At 37.8% G+C, this 11,766-nt stretch overlaps 1 long non-coding RNA gene across 2 annotated transcripts in view; it reads right to left on the minus strand.

The window, feature by feature from the left end:
• Positions 1 to 9,718, minus strand: part of LOC125924764 (uncharacterized) — an 87,404-nt gene extending 77,686 nt beyond the window's left edge. The window contains exons 1-2 of one of the 2 annotated variants that reach the window (XR_007458550.1): positions 9,350 to 9,718; positions 6,025 to 6,167 (exon numbers count right to left, since the gene is read on the minus strand). This is a non-coding gene — a long non-coding RNA (uncharacterized LOC125924764). The remainder of the gene's footprint in view (positions 1 to 6,024; positions 6,168 to 9,349) is intronic. The other variant, XR_007458549.1, reaches the window with a different exon arrangement.
• Positions 9,719 to 11,766: the final 2,048 nt, after the last annotated feature.

Below are 11,766 nucleotides of genomic sequence, written 5' to 3' on the forward strand. Positions count from 1 at the left end.
ATTTAGAAATACATTTCTAAGCTCTATTTGCATTCATATACTGATCTTGTTCTCAGGAGTGAAGACACTTATTGTGTGTATTGTCTATCACAGCCAGTATTGGGCCAAGAGATGGGTAGGTAGATAGCTAATTATATGTAAGTGGAAAGATTAATACAAATCAGAAAACCATTAAAGGCTATTTGCAGCCAACATAGAAACAATATGTTATCTGCACCTGTGAGAAACACTAGACAGAAAACAATGAAGCCCATTAGAAAGTTCTCAGCTTGGGGGATAAGCATTTTTTTTTTTTTTTTTGAGACTCGTGACATCCTTGAGCTTCAAAAGCCAAGGAAGACAGCAGTACTAGTCCCCACTTGGAAAGGGGTTTGTTTATTCTGCTTATCTGCAGCCAAAGCTAACAATCTTAATGGTTTTAAAAACCTTAATGTTTCACAGTACTAGGAAGGTCTAATTTGCAGACAGAAGTATCTATAAATGAGCATGTCTTCAGAGAGTCTTGACATATAGTCAAACAACGTAAAAGCATTCAGACTATTTCTAAATAATGAATAGAGGGCAAACAAAAGTGGTGAGTTGGTTATCTTTTTTTTTTCTCAGTTAAGGTACAGAGTAAAGGAAAGAAGGAAGGAAGGAAGGAAGGAAGGAAGGAAGGAAGGGAGGGAGGGAGGAAGGGAGGAAGGGAGAGAAAGGGAGAGAGGATGGTAGGGAGGCAAAGAGGGAGGGAATGAAAGAAAGAAAAGAAAGGAGAGAGAAAGAAAGAGAGGGAAAGAAAGAAAAGACAGAGAGAGAGAGAGAGAGAAAAGGAAGAGTGAGCAAAACCAAATGTAGATACTAAGCTACTTTCATCTTTATATTCCCAAATCATAAAACATGGCTTATACAGTAAGTTTTTAACCCTGGCTTATGAACTGAATTAATAAGAATGGAAGAGAAGGAGAAAGAATATTAATTAGAAATTCTGAAATATATAAGGTTAATTATGAAATAACTTAAAATCTGAACTCCTTTGTTACTACTTTCATTCATATGGACTCTCAGCCTCTCTTTTTAAAACTTTTATCCTTTTACATGATCAAATTTATATAGTACTTAATTATAAAGTGCTTATATAATTTCACAAGATCCCCCACATAATGTTATGGAATAAATACCATTATTCCTCTTTTATAGAAAACATGAGTTCAGAAATATTAAATGATGCTGAAGGCCACAAGTAATAAAGCAGGACTTAACACAAGCTTCGGTTCTGAGGCTATTCTGAATATCAGCCTTAAGTGATGTCAGTAGAGAATAACATTTATCCTACTGCAGTGTTTCAATTGCACATAGTGGTATTAAAAACATGCACTGGTGTCAGACTCCCAGCACCACAAATTACCAGTTGTGGGATCCTGAGCAAGTTGTTTCAACTCTCTGATACTGTTTCTTCATCTGAAAAACTGAGCTGGTAATAGCTACCCCACAGATTTGATATAAAGATTAAATGAGATAATAGGTGTAGCACATTTAGCACATCCCCATCAGTAGAAATCATCATCATATTTTATCCAATGGAATCTATGTCATACTGGGTATTGCTTATGTGGAGTTCTTATGTGGACTGTTTATGGCAACACTAGCTCTTTCTGGCTTTCAGAACCTCTTGTCATGATGCCCTTTTTTAAACCCGTACCCCTTAAAAGTTGAATTCTTTGATTACTCAAAATTGGGGTAGATCACATGTTAAGATATATGTGAAGTCCTGCATCTGGGAGAGTAGAATTTGATGGTAGAGCGTAAAAGAAAGCTTTCTAGTTGAAGAAATCACAAAGAAGATTTTTGAAAGTTCTGTTCCATATTTGTAAAATTTAGGAGGCAATGTAGGTCTCTTGCATGACCAGAAATAGAGTGCTTGAGTGCCTATTTTGGGATTAGCACAGTTGTAAATGCTTTACATATATTAGTTCATTTCAACTTGACACAAATACACTTGAGGTAAGCTTTATTATCACCATCCTCATTATATAAAGATGAAGGAACAGGCACTGAGAAGTTAAATAACTTGACCAAGTTAACCCAGCTAGTAAGTAACAGAGATGATTAGAATCCAGAGCTACACCAGAGTCCATGGTTGTACCCACTGCACTATGCTATCTTTCTCCAGAGTATCCCATCATTAATCAATCACATATATACAAGGAGTCTACAGAATGGTGCAAGGCACTTCTGTAGTCTACCCATCAAGTTTCCTGTCGGTTCACAGAGACGTCTGTAGCAGATGCTGCTGATATCCTGCTCCATACTCCCTGGGCTCCCCAGTTCACTTACAGGTACAGTAAGATCCATGATAAATGTACAACTTCTTACCTGGGTTTCTCTTAACCCTGAAGGCTTTTTCAGGGACTGTGGAAGCAAAACCTTCCAAAGACAGGCACAACCTAGGAATTCAGGAGAAGTAAAGACCCTAGGGGTGAACCTTCAACCAATACAAAATAGTAATTGGTAAATTATTGCCCAGCATCCCTGTATCATTCACTTTTGTGGAGGGTCCCTAGTAGAACTGAGTCGAGTTGGCCCAAAGCAGTAACCTGCTCAATAAAACACCTTATATCAGTTCTTCCCCCTTCCTTATCTCACTTTCCACACATTCCTTCACTTATGTTTTCTGCAGTCAGCTTTAAATAAACTACCTACACCCATGGCCTTGTTTTGGGGTCTGCTTCGTGGCAACTCAAAATAATCTCAGCTGGCTACCCAGAAGTTTCCTCCTGTTTCCAATAACACAATCCCCTTGGCTCTAGTTCATTCTAAATGATTAGACATCATGGGAGGAGTAGAGGTAGGATGAGGAAGGAAGGATTCCAGAAGGAGACTTTGATCCTTTGGATTCTTTTGTTTTTTTGTTTTTTTGTTTGTTTGTTTGGATTCCTCAGATTGAAACAAAAACATTTCCTCTTGCTGGTGCTGACTGTTCTCACATATCACTTCAAGATGCTATGATGCTAACCAAGTTTCTTTCTCTATACTCTTACTAAGGACTTCCCACCAAGGAGACAGAGTAGGGGAAGAGGCAAGAAGGGAAGAAAACACTATACCACCAGACAAGGATTCCAAAAATCAAAAGAGTTATTAATGTATCTAAAAAGATTTTCATGAATGTGCATTGTCATTAGGAGGATGAACACTCCTATTAGTGATATCCTTTTAAGAGATGCAGTTCAGTGGAAAGAATATGCACGTATCTGGAGACATACTGACCTGAATTGCTTTTCTTTTTCTTTTTTTATTATTGAAGTATAGCTGACATGCAATGTCACATTAGTTTCAGGTGTACGACATACTGATTTGGCAATTCTGTATGTTACTCAGTGCTCACCACACTGTGGTAACTGTGGTTACCATCTGTCACCATACATTATTACAATATTATTTATTAGTTCCCTATGTTGTGCTTTTCATCTCCATGACTTACTGATTTTATAACTGGAAGTTTGTAGCTCTTAATCCCCTTCAACTATTTTGCCCATTCCCCCACTCCCTTCCCCTTTGGCAACTACTAGTTTGTTCTTTTTATTTATGAGTCTGTTTCCGATTTTCTATTTGTTTGTTCACTGTTTGTTTTTTTTTTTTTTTTAGATTCCACATATAAGTGAAATCATATGGTATGTGTCTTTGTCTGATAGATCTGAGTTTGGATGCCAGCTTTACCACAAAGAATATGACATCAAGCAAATTAAATTATTGAAGCCTGATTTTTCATACATATACAATGGTGTGGAAATATTTATCTCCCCCAAATTGCTGAAGATTTAAATGAGATAATGTGTGTGAAAATTGCTGGCAGATGTTTAATAAATGTTAGTTTCCTTTCCTTGTCTACTCATGCCCCATCTCAACCTGCCACCCCACAGAGAAAATCCCATGGGAAGTTTTCTTAATGATCCTCAATCTTTCACATGTAGGGATTTCCACTGCTCTATTGTATTAACCTCTTAGAAATTCTTCTAAACTTTTATGGTCAAAAAAGTTACTTTGGTGAGCCTTTCTTTTGTGACTATTACATGCCAGATTCTACAGGTTAGCCAAGGAAAACTAAAGAAGTCAGGAAAGAGGCAAATAAACATTAGGTATTGAAACTGCAATATATCTGCATTAACACAGGCAAAGATGTGGGAAGTCAATTTAAGACAAAGGAGAGCTTCTATTATGTGCCATTGATAATAGCAAGGTAAATAAACAAGCCTCTCAATCCCTATGACAAATGGACTACTTTTCAACAAACTATTTTTTAAAAAATTAAGAAGCAGCAAAGCAGCAAAGGGCACAGACCATCTTTTGTCTCTCATTCCAGCACAGACCCTCCTGATTTACACATTTCTCCCACAGAGTGATTTGACCATTAAGTGATTAATGATGTGGACATTTAGAGGAGTAGCTGAAGCAACTTTTATTCATAAATGTGCTTTTTTAGGTTTTGAATAACTTAGCAAAATGATCTAGCTTCAAATTAGAGAAGCATGTATGTATGTGAATAACTGCTCTCCCCACACCTAAAGGCTAGACTCAGAGAGCTCTTTTAACTCTCAGACCTTCAATCTTCTCAGGGCAGGACTTATACTAAAGGTCCACCTAGAACACTGGAGAGAGGATGCTGATGCCCAGTTTACACAGGGATCTATGGCCTGAGGTTGCCCAGCACCCAACTTACACTACTACTGATGACGTTTATCACAGTAGCCCATCCACTTCTTGGGTGACTGAAAATGTGGACAGGCCTCAGCCCACACTCTGAGTCACACAGTCAATGCAACATCTATATATCCAAAACCTTCAGCAGGACAATACTCCCATACCTCCACTTTTCAATAACTGAACTTTTGACTCTGCTTATTCTTAGATAATTTTTATTATTACTCAGAGTCCCTTATTTTTCTTCCTAGTTTCCATTCCTGGGAAGCAGTGTTTTATAGAGGTAACAACATTTGTTAAGTAAAAATATAACATCTGGATTTGAGTAATTTCTCTGCCACTTAATAGCTATATAAGCTCTCTGTGCCTCAATTTCCTCACTTTTAGGATTAAGATTGATAATAAAACTTACATGATAAAGTTGTTCTTGGGATTAAAGAAAGGTTTAAACCATGCTATAAACCACAATGTCTGGCACAAAAACATAATAATTTTCTTTCTTAGAAATGAATACTAGCAGAAAGAATACTATTGTTTATCAGATTCTTTGGTGTGGCCTTAGGCCTCCCATGACATTATCACCTCAGTAAATACTGGGCAATGGTGCCAACAGTGATGGTCTGTTATCATTGCTTACATTTTGCTCCCTGGGTGAAATGGTTCGGGTAGATACTAAAACTTCTACACCATGTCTGTTTTGTCCCATTAATCCATCTAAAACTCAGAACAGGGCATAAGGTCACTGAACCATTCTTTCCTATTTCAATAAAAAATAATAAATGTAAGTAGCTCCTCTCAGAGTTGAGAAGGTGAGTGGCATTTCAACTACCACAGCACTTCCTGGGCTATTTCAATGAATAGGTACTGTTTTCAGTGCGTCAGTCCCTACAGGCTGCAGGGTGGCGGAAAAGATTCATTGAACAGCTTCAAACAGCATAGAATTAAACTTTTACTAAAGTACTCCAACAAGCACTGATGATCAGTGACAGAACTACCATCATATAGAATAAAGAACCATAACATGTTCAGACTGAAGTAGACGAGCTGTCACAATTGTCTATCTTTTGGTTCACTGGGTCACAGATGATGAAACTGAGACCCAGAGAGACCAAATTGTAGTGAAATGGATTTCCTATGAACAAAGTTCAGCTTCAAAATCACAGTCAAGCAAAGATCTAAAACCAGACCTAAAGTAAGCACAGATCTAATAGGGGAGTTATGTTCATAATACATAAAATCTAGCAACTGGTCTGGATCTTCACCATCAAATCTTTTTTACCCATTACCACTGCTCCAAACTATTTAAATGTTGAAATGCATCATGTATATTATAAACAATATATGACTTACTTTCAAAATACAGACTCTGCAGTTGATGGAAGAATCGTGGAGTATATCAAGGGCAGTAGGCACAAGAGATTTTGAGTTGCTGTGAGTTAGGCAGTGAGGCAGGGTGGAGTGCCTGGATCATCTACTTTCATCAGTTCCAGAAGCTACAGTATAGAAGACAAAAGCTTGCTGTTTGCTTGCAGGTTCCTCTTTAGCCTTTTTCAAACAGTAAAGACAGGAAATGGTATGCATTCCTGTCATTGCACTACAAATTTTAGCATCACGGTTCATACAATGACATGCCTGCAATCTGTCTGAGGAAAAGGATTGTGAAGTTCTCCCATAAAGAGCCCGCATACTTTCTCACACACACCCTCCCTCCTTACTAGTGTTCTTCATACAAGATCTGGGAGAACCAGTGGGGGGAAAGTCTTCAGGAAAACTACTTGAGAATCAACACTGGTAAATTGTCCTTGTAAGTAAGGTAGTCCTAAGGCTCAATTATCAAGTAGGTAAAATTTTTCTTTTACACTTTTCATCCCCCTTCTGAGGCTTTTGGTTTCACCTTCATCTGCTCCTTCCTACCTCAGGTCCTTTGTACATGCTTTCTTATGCCTATAATGCTCTTCTGAAGTCCCCTCCCCCTGTATTCCTACCTTCTCCTGATTTATCCCTACTTAACTTTTAGTGCTCAGGCGATGCTGAATCAGGGAAGATTTCCCAGATGCCCAGATTACATCATCTCCTCCACCCACTGCACTCTGCTCTGTCTAGGAGATCTCTTTCTCTCTCTCTCTCTTTCTCTCTCTCTCTCTCTCTCTCTCTCTCTCTCTCAGTTGGTCTGAGGGGGGATCATTAGCTCAGAACTTTATAAAAACAATACTCTTGGGAATGATAGTACTTACACCATTAAGCAATAACTATATAAAGCTTATAATAAATCAACTCAAGTACAAATCTATACAACAACTTAAAGTTCCAAGCAATGGCTTAGCAATAAACTTTTGAAATTTAGCACACTTCTAAGTTGGTATGTATTATTATATTTTCCTACTTTGGTACGAAAGTCAATGTACCTTAAAGATCTTATAATGTGAAAACAAAGGAATTAAAATTTTTATCTGAGAGCATAAACTTACCATAATGTCATACTCTAGTACAGTAGACCACAACTAAAAATTAAATAAATATTGCCTATATTATGTATCTGGTTTTTTTTTAATCTCTCCCAAACTTTCCACTACATACTGATAAGAATTTTGGACAAAAATCATCTAAGGAAATAAAATGCATTATTGTATGATCACAGTTAAATGTCCAACTAGGATTTTATAATGGGATTCCACCTAAGCATAGTAATCTGCCAGATTTGATGTTATCTGATGAAATAAATTACTTTTATAGTTCTTGTGTTTCATTTACTTTGATCTCATAAAGAAGCCATGACAAATACATAAAGACTACCTGTGTGGCATGCTATCATGTACTGCTGAGATTCCCCGCAACAACACGGGATTTATCTCCCTAGCTGCTGGGAACACTGCCTGAAGATGGCCCCGTGCTGTCAGCCCTCTTGGAGGACTGTCTCAGCTGAAGGAAACTGCTTTGCTTAAGGCCACCTGTACTTTAAGGGGAAGCCACTATCCAGTGTCCTCATTCCATCTGAATCCATGCAGGGGTATAAAAGTCTAGCCACCTTGCCCCAACTCTAAAGTGTCATCCCAGTTCTAAAGCTCCCAAGGGATCTGCAGAGGTCTTTAGTAAAACGGTGTAACATCTCAACTTCTTGGTCTGCCCAGCTCTGCTTCCCTCCCCTCCCATCTACTAGTATTCATCTCTAGAGCGCTTCCCAATGAGTGTCTTGAACATTAATCTCCATCTCACAACCTACTTCTGGGGGAACCCAACCTGCAACAATCTGGAGTAAAGGCCTTCAATAATCACAACTGAATTTGTGTCAATAGAGAACTGGTACTTGTTAAAGGAGACGTCATCTGCTTCTTTCTGTCCAGGGCTTTGGTTTGTGTGGATAACAAAGTTGCAGCGAATGAATTTGTGTGAGGGACACTTTCTAGGAGGCCACCTCTTAGTAAGTAAATGCCTTTTGTTTAATAACAATCCGGTCACTAACGACTTCCTACACGAAAACTTTGCTGCCATGAGATATGACGTTCCTGAGCCACATTCATCTTGGTGATCTCTATTGGGGTAGTGACCCTCTCTCCTGAGTCATATTGGAAACTGGTCTTTGGCCTTCTCTACAGCTTCTGCCCTATAGGTTGTCCAGCATCTCCTCGGATGTAAAGGATAGGTAGCAACAATATACTGAGCCAGTTCGCTGAGAGCGGGAAAAAGAGACCCATTTGATTTATTTTTCATTTGGGAAGATCCAAGATATCGACCTGCCAATAAGTCAGTTTTTATTACAACAGTGCAGGTTTCAGAACATTCTACTAGTATAGTTCAATATTTGGAATACAAATATAAATTTAATTATGTTTGACTTCCTACATCTTTTTGGCTATAGTATTTAATTGGTTTGTTCATTAATTCATTCACTTATTATTGTGTTCATTCATATGACATATTAAGGGTCTAGCATGAAGCATGTACTTTAATGTCCCTGTGAACTAAATGGAGCATCCAATGCTCACTTATTGGCCCTCACCCACATGCAGTACCCCTGTTGAAGTCAATTAAATTCTTGAGCCTTCACTCTGAGTTTCTCACAAAAGCCTCCATCACTACACAACTCATTTATCACTGGAATCTATCTGAATGCTATTAAAACTCTGCCCCTAGTGTATTAGCACTTCACTGTTAAGTAAGTGTGACTCCTCCTCCCTTTTTCTTACAGGAATTATCATAGTTGGACTTCCTAGTTCATACTTTTTGACATCTGTGGACCTCTTCATCCTTCTTTCCTCTTGCCTTCTTGTCTTTTCAAGTTCCATTCCTATTCCCTTTAATCTCTGATGACAATTAGTGCATTTTCTCCAGAAAGTATTTTTTAAAATCAAACTAAAATGTCAAATGTACTTGATATGTTCTCAGGGGTATGGAGTCCAAGGGAAATAAGGCAGAAATATTAATTGTGCTTAGTGAAAATGGGAACAGACTTTAATTTGGGCTAAGGCATAAAAGAGAAAGAGAAGAAAAGAAGGAGTGGCAATATTGCAATATGCTGGGCAGAAATTGTTGTATAATACCCATTCAAGATATCTTAAAATGATTTTAAAAACTAAAAGTCTGTAACACTTCACAATTACTTAGCCTACTTTATTAATAAGGATCATTTCATTTCATTAACATGAAAAGGAAATACACAAACACAAATAAACCTTACCAAAAAGTTACTTCTCCCCAATCTTCTCTTAGATTACTTATTGTGTGTCAGGTTTCTAAATACTCCACATACAGTATCACAAGGAAGTTGGTATTCTTACCGCCTCCTTAGAAGATGAAGTACTGAGGCTAAGTAAGATGAGGCAATTTATTCAAAGATACAGTTGAAGGATTTGAATTCAGGTAGTCTTTCCCCACAGTACACACTCTTCATTATGACATCATGGTGCCCCACTGATGTAAGGTCTGGAGCCCTGGAGAATATATCTGGCCAAGTGTAGAAGCCAATCAGAGTTTGTGGGTTTGGACTTTCAAAGTGAACTCGGGCCTTTTGGCATTTGCAGTCTCTTTGTGGTGGACAAATGCAAACTTCTATTTGGAAAGGGGGAAATAAAGTGGTCTGAATGGCTTCAAGGTTTTTGAACATCAAATAGTTTTTACCAAAGAACATTACAATCACTGAAGTGTATCTGTATCTGAGTCAAAACATACATGGATTTGACAGCAATCTGATTCACAAAATATGCAGAGCCATTTCGTGGTTATCATGGTTCCAAGTTAAATAGAAGGCTCTGTCTTGCCTTCTCCCTATTAATTAATTCCTGACTGGATATTCCTGCTCTTCCAGGGGCATGCCAGTGGACATGCATTGAGGAGTTTCACTCTTCAGGAAATGATGTTGGCAAGAGTGAGAGGTTTGGCAGGGTGGGTGGTTTGGGGGCAGACGTGGCGGGAGCTGCCTCCTCTCATGTGGCCCAAGTCAGCAGCAGCAATAACTGTAAGGCATTTTAAGTCTGCAAGTTTCACAACGGGTGAGCTTTTTTACATTTCCTTCAAAGTCTGTGGATGATGGGATGGGCAAGCAATTGTGCCTGCAACTTGGTAGCGTGGGCAGCTAAGATCAAAGCAAGGGAAATTGTACAAATTGTCCACTTGAATACTAAAGAAGCAAGAAGAGCCAAGCCAACTCAACCAAATATTGCTTCTTTTTCTTTGAACCCAGAGGTTTATGTTCTAAATGGCTGGTTAGCAAAGCAGCAGAAGTGGCTGACAGTCCAGATTTGAGATTGCTATCAGAAAACCTGACTTACAATATATAGAAGACCTGTACTTTTTATTTTGCTGCCAATGAAGATAATAAGTTGGCATAATTCAAATAACCATGTCAAGCAAATCTAAGCTGTAATGATTTACAGAAGAGCAACAAGAAAGTAATATCAGCTTGAAGAAGAAATTAACTAGAGTCAGGATGCAGCTGGAGCATGAAAACCTCACATAACACATTTCTTATCAGAAAAATGAGAGTTGCACTACCTTCTCCACTGCGCCTTCGCATTCTAACATTCCATGCCCCTATATTATGTCAAATGTATGCATGGAGCTAAATAGATCACTTTATCTTGAGTCTAGGGGCTTATAGTAGTGAATCATAGATAGTATCCACCAATTCTTAGATGAATCTTGTTAAAGCTCTGATCTTGTGGAACATTCCAGAGCCCGATGCCAAAAATGAGATAAGCTGGACTCGACCTACCTCTAACAATTGGTTAGCAATGTGAGATTAGGCAAACCAACTAGCTTCATTTCCTCATCTGGAAAATGAGACTGATCCTAATACTTCTAATGTTTGATTCCCAAATTTTCATTATTCTGAGATATTTTGTAAAATTTTTAAATATTATTTTAATTATTTTAATATTTCTTGAGCTAGAATAATTTTAAGTAGGTTCCAGTTTCTTTAGCACCCAGAAACCTATGAAAAATGGACACCTTTAATCCCATTTTCTTTAACACAAAAATAATATGGACTTGAAGAATCCAAGAGTTGGTGCCCAGAAAATAAATGTCAGTCCTGAATAAATATTTGAAGATATACCTTTATGGTTATTTATGGCAGATCAGTTCATTGACAGAAAAATGTAGTCACAGTAGTTACTTGGCATTGATAATTAACTAGAAGGGAGATGAGATCAAAGATGTTGCTGAAAAAGAATGAAATCACAAGAATCCTCACCTGGCTAAACTCTGGCACCAATTCTGGTTTCTATATCAAGTTTCATCCCAATGAGAGCATTATCTATACATCTGAAGCATCAGCATGTTTCCTTTGAGCCCAACTGCACCTCACCAAACTATAAAAAAAATACCTCTTGGTTCTATAATCTCAAATATCAGCTACAACCTACTAGTGACTAAACAATCATTGTGTTGAAGAGGTCAAGAACAGATTGTTATTCCCAAATATTTCATATGACATATACCGTTTCCATCTTTTCAGGTTCCTTAGCTTAGGAAATTTAGTGATTTTTGATTTATTGATCTTAATGTTTTCTCTCAGGTATTAAGGTTATTTGAAACCCTAGGTTTTTGGAAATAAAAATGGAAAATTTCATTATACATAGATACATATACTCTAAC

This window comes from Panthera uncia, chromosome F2 (assembly GCF_023721935.1).
Source record: "Panthera uncia isolate 11264 chromosome F2, Puncia_PCG_1.0, whole genome shotgun sequence".
NCBI classification, from domain to species: domain Eukaryota; kingdom Metazoa; phylum Chordata; class Mammalia; order Carnivora; family Felidae; genus Panthera; species Panthera uncia.